Consider the following 6,000-nt stretch of genomic DNA (forward strand, 5'->3'; position numbering starts at 1 on the left):
TCGTGCGTATCACTACACTGCGTGGTGCACGTTCAAGACCCAGGACTATGGCAGTGGTGCTGCAACGGCTCGATAGAGGGTTTTAGGGGATCCTTCCGACACCTCCGATACCCTCGATAACGATACCATGCATGCACAAAGGCGGCGGCGGAGTATCGGCTATCGTTACCGGAGTCATCGGAGCGATTTACTAAAACTCTCGAATTTCTCACAACCGAGACACCACACGCCCGCTGGGGCTGACTATTTAACTTCCGGCTGTATAAACATACGCACACCAGAATAGAGGGTTTTTGTTGACTACCAGTCCCCCTTGGCGCTAAGCTCTAAGCAACGAAGAAGACGCCACTGCGCCTGCGCGCCGATGGCTTTGACTGTAGAGTTCCAGCTATCGTAGCGGGTTGCGAAGAGCGTTGTGGGACGGCGAAAGCTCCCTGATTACCCAGGAGAAATTACATATATCTAGCGTGGCCATACTAGAAATATAGTTGATTAACGTAGAAGTTTGGGCTAGTTGGAACGCAGACATAATTAAAACAAAACAGAGCAAAGACGACGACAAAGTAAAAGGTAACCGACAAGACACAGCGCTAACTCTCAACTGAAGGTTCACTTATGTTAGCATCCACTATAAATAGTGAACATGCCACGCGAAATAGTTGTTTTGTTTTTAATTATGCTATACTGGAAACTTGGGTGGCCAAAGTTCCCCAACAGCTGGTATTACCCCGCTTTCCCTCAAGCCCAAATCACACTGCTGATATACAATGGAATCATTCAAAGGGCAGTGTGAAGGTAAGTTTGGAGCACCACACATATGCGTGAAGGCTTCAATTCAAACATGCTTGAGTCGTGACCGCGGATATTTCTGTTATGTCTGCATCAGGTTTGTACGACTTGTAGCCTTCGACCTGCGCTTTGATTCATGGTCAGTACAAAAGGCTGTGACACATTAGACGTTTTGAGAAGAACTGAGTGGGTATACACCTTTCCAGCTCTCATCACCCAGGCGATGTTCAAGGTCTGTATACCCATTGTATTGTTTTTTCGACGACTAAAAAAATAAAAAAAACGACGAAGACTCAGAACAGAGCAGCTGGGCGTGAGTCATCCACAGCGCAGCGAAGAAAAATGTCAGGGGCCCTAATCTGGACACGTGGCGAAAAGGTCGGCGAGAAATCAGGCGGCTGTGATTGGCCGACGCCGCACTTGACCTTGGCGCCGGCCAATCATAGCCGCCAGATTTCTCGCCGTCTTTCTCGCCAAGTGTCCAGATTAGGGCCCCTGAGTGGGTATACACCTTTCCAGCTCTCATCACCCAGGCGATGTTCAAGGTCTGTATCGACCATTCCATTTAGCGCTCTCTGGGCGGCACCATTTTGCTCGACCGCAGCGCCCTCTCCACACATCCGGGAAGTTCAGCGGGTTCGGCGGAGTAAAACGAGAGAGAGGGCACGCGCCCGACTCCGCTAGCAGACGACAAACCGGGAGGTTGCCGTTCTCCATCTCTGGGCTGTATCGGCGGGCTCTACCGAACATCGAACTCTCGCTCGTGGCTGCCGTTGTGAAGTGGTTCGCGTTCTTAGAATAGTTGTGGCTACTCCAAAATCAGCCTATAGCTCTCTGTGGTTCTATTTTGCTAAATGATCAACTAGCATATATTTTTTTTTCCGTTACTTAAATAGCAGTTCAGTCAGCCGGCAGTACTACCCTCAACTACTACATGTATTGTGGCAGGAGAGCACATTTTATTTATTATTTCAGACTTCCACTCTTGGTCGCTAAAGGCCCACACCAGTACGAACTTTTGCATAGTAAAGAAGGTACAGCAACCGGATTTACTCTTCGCCAAAGAGACCGGCCAATCTGACACAGTTTTCCCTATTTTTTTTTTTATTTGCACGCAGGTAACAGCGCAATTGGACCCTGTGAGTCTTTTTATCTAGCATAATATTACACGACAACTGGCATACCAAAATCTGCGTATCTGCGCTTGAAAGTTCCAAAATGACGCGATTTTAAACAGAGTTCGCACGCCAGCCGGACGCTAGCTACAGCCCACTCGGCGGAGCGGACGAGATGCGGGGTGAGAGGGGGAGTGCATTTTTTTTTCTCCTTTACCCTCTCTGCTATGACCCTAATGGAACGGTCTATACCCATTGCATTGTTTTTTCGACGACTAAAAAAATAAAAAAAAAGTGAAAGCCGTTTACCACTCGCTGTAACGCCGAATTGGAGCGCAGCTCTTCAGGAGGAGGGAAGGGTACTGAGGGCCATGTGTTCTCGGGGGGGGAGGGGGTCACGTGACCCCCCCCCGAGGGCACGTGACATTGGTGGGGTCACGTGGGGGCAGTCACATGCCCCCCTCGGACCTCGGGAGGGGATCACATGACCTCGGGGTGTCACGTGACTCCCCAGGTCACGTGACCCCCCGGGTCACGTGACCAAACTTTTTCCGCTAGATTTAGCGGCGAATTTTTTCCGCTAAATTTAGCGGGGAAATTTTTCCGCTAGATTTAGCGGGGAAAGTTTTTCCGCTAGATTAAGCGGGGTAATTTTTCCGCTAGATTTAGCGGGGAAATCTTTCCGCTAGATTTAGCGGGGAAAGTTTTTCCGCTAGATTTAGCGGGGAAATTTTTTCCGCTAGATTTAGCGGGGAAATTTTTCCGCTAGATTTAGCGGGGAAAGTTTTTCCGCTAGATTAAGCGGGGTAATTTTTCCGCTAGATTTAGCGGGGAAATCTTTCCGCTAGATTTAGCGGGGAAAGTTTTTCCGCTAGATTTAGCGGGGAAATTTTTTCCGCTAGATTTAGCGGGGAAATTTTTTCCGCTAGATTTAGCGGGGAAAATTTTCCGCTAGATTTAGCAGGGAAATCTTTCCGCTAGATTTAGCGGGGAAATTTTTCCGCTAGATTTAACGGGGAAATGTTTTCCGCTAGATTTAGCAGGGAAATTGTTTCCCCTAGATTTAGCGGGGCAAATTTTCCGCTAGATCTAGCGGGAAATTTTTACGCTAAATTTAGCGGGGAAATTGTTCCACTAGATTTAGCGGGAAAATTTTTCCGCTAAATCTAGCGGGGAAAGTTTTCTGCTAGATTTAGCGGGGAAATTTTCCCGCTAGATTTAGCGGGGAAATTTACCCATAATGCACCGCGCGGTTACGCCGACGGCGACGCCGACGGCGACGCCGACGGCGACGCCAACGGCGACGGCGACGGCGACGGCGACGGCGACGCCGCTCAAGCCGGGAACGGGCGCCTAAGAGCTGCGCTCTAAAACGACGAAGACTCAGAACAGAGCAGCTGGGCGTGAGTCATCCACAGCGCAGCGAAGAAAAATGTCAGGGGCCCTGATCTGGACACGTGGCGAAAAGGTCGGCGAGAAATCAGGCGGCTGTGATTGGCCGACGCCGCACTTGACCTTGGCGCCGGCCAATCATAGCCTCCGGATTTCTCGCCGTCTTTCTCGCCAAGTGTCCAGATTAGGGCCCCTGCACGCAAGGAGAGTTTTTGTTACACCGGCAGCGTTATCGCTCGTCGAGATAAGAAAGACAGTACCAGGCACGTTCGCGCTTGACACGAATACGTGCATGCGCGATATGCAGTACTATACTGAGTCGCCTCGATCAGCAGAATTGCGCCGAGTTGCAGTTATACTTCATTTCAGCTGGGGTCCGAGCGCGACTGATGTTATGAGCCGAAGGGCCAATCAAACAGCGATAGAGGCACAACGTCATGACGTGCTCTCTGCAGTTGATAGGACCAGCCGGTATTCGGCGTCTCTCTGTGAGTGCTCCTATCAAGCGCAAAAAGCACGCCATGACGTTGCGCTTCTTGCACTGTTTGATTGGTCCTTCGGCTCATAACATCGTCCGCGCTCGGACATAAGGTGGGACGAAGTATAGATTACGAATCCTCCGCGGGTTCCTTGGTTTAATCCGCGCCTTAGGCGTTTGCTAAACAAAAAGAAACGGCTATTTCGGCGCGCAAAGATAGCGAACACTCCTCAGCGTTGGTGCGCCTATGACACTGCTGATACCGAGTACAAACAAGCTGTCGCACAGGCTAAGGAACAATTTTATCAGATTACACTGTTTTCCTTTCTCAGAGATACTCCTCGGAAATTCTGGAATGTGGTCGGCGGCAATAGGTCCGATAAGATTGAACTTTGTGACGAAAGTAATGATCCCATCGCTCAAAATGATTGTTGCACCGTTTTAAATGACGTGTTTGCCTCGTTTTTTTCTCGCGTTACGCCAACTAGTTACCCTACTTTTTCTAACGCTCTTTTTTTGCCGATGTTTCCTATCTCTGTTGACTCATTTGGTGTGGAGTGCTTAATTCGGAACTTAAGGTTTCCTCTTCTGCAGGAATTGATGGTATCAACTCGAAGTTTTTGAAAAGTACAGCGACCTACTCATCTTTAATTCTTTGCGAAATTTTTTCCCAGTCCTTACATTCCTGCACCTTACCAAGTGATTGGAAGGTAGGGAAGGTGGTTCCTTTGCATAAATCAGGTAATACAAGCTCTCCCTTGAACTACAGACCCATTTTATTAACTAGCGTGCCCTGTAAGCGCCTTGAACATATAATTTACTCTCACCTTTTCGCATTTCTTGAATCCAACTCGTTTTTCGCTGACTGTCAGCATGGGTTCCGCAAATCATTTTCCTGTGAAACGCAGCTATTATCATTTACTAATGACCTGTTTCGTTTTATTGATTCTGGCGATATTGTTGACTGTATATTTTTAGACTTCTCTATGGCTTTCGACACTGTCTCACACGATTTACTTCTTTTTCAGCTTAGTAAGTTAAATATTGACCCTAACGTTTTGGGCTGGATTAGATGCTTTTCCTATGCCTATTCCGCAAAATTTATCATCATAACCCGCTTCTTCGAGAACAGTTATATCTTCGTGCATTCTACATATCGTCTCGCACTGACCATCAGCTTAAGGTGGGGACTCCATCATGTCGAACAAACATACACTTTGACTCCTTCATTCCAAGAACTTCTAACGATTGGAACCATCTCCCTGCCTTCATTGCTGCCATCACTGAAGCCACAGACTTCAGTCAGTCAGAGTATTGAGAGGTACTATACAGTATACTGTATAGTACCACTCCTCTCTGTAATGCCTCCGGGCCTTGAGAGTATGCAAATAAATATATATATATATATATATATATATATATATATATATATATATATATATATATACAGACAATTTACCGCCGGCCGTTAAAAACTGCCTTCGTCTTTCGTATGGTACGGGCCTACTATCGGGACCGAATAAAATGCCAACAGCGGAGCGCATGGCCTTTGATACCTGCTGCGCAACCTAGAGGCACCTATAATAGGAACTGATAAAACTGGCATCATTAAAATAGCGCGAACTTGACAAGGACAAAAAGGCACACGTACGACAGGACTGGCGCTGACTTCGAACTAAGTGTATTGCCTCATCCAACCAAGCAATACATACCATCGCCTGCGAACATAAAAAAAAGAACACAAAAATAGTTATACATTTAGATTACGCGTCTACCACGTACCTATCTTCAGAAAGAACCATCAAGAAAGGATAATTCTTTCTCAATGAGACACACCGACGGCATGCTGACGCACTTGTCTCCCGCTTTTTCGATAAAAAACGCCTCTATAATTTCCCTCTCTGTCTTGTCCTTTGCTCTCTTTATGAACTCGGTCAAATTTAAAAGCGGTTTACACCCAGATCGTTTAACGTGCTCAGTAAGATGACCACCCAAATTGCTTCGTACCGACAGATTGTGCTCGCGCGCTCTGTCATTGAAACACCGACACGTTTGTCCAATGTAAACGCGGCCACAGCTAAAAGGAGCCCAAGGCACGTGTTTGTCCTTGTCGAGTTCGCGCTATTTTAATCGTGTCTAATACGAAAAAACAAGCCCAGTCAAAAGTTGTGATAAAACTGCGGAGTGGAGATAGGGACACATCAGAGCGGCGTTTCTCGAATCGCG

Source organism: Ixodes scapularis, unplaced genomic scaffold (genome assembly GCF_016920785.2).
Source record: "Ixodes scapularis isolate PalLabHiFi unplaced genomic scaffold, ASM1692078v2 PGA_scaffold5__190_contigs__length_132052651, whole genome shotgun sequence".
In the NCBI taxonomy this organism is placed as follows: Eukaryota; Metazoa; Arthropoda; class Arachnida; order Ixodida; family Ixodidae; genus Ixodes; species Ixodes scapularis.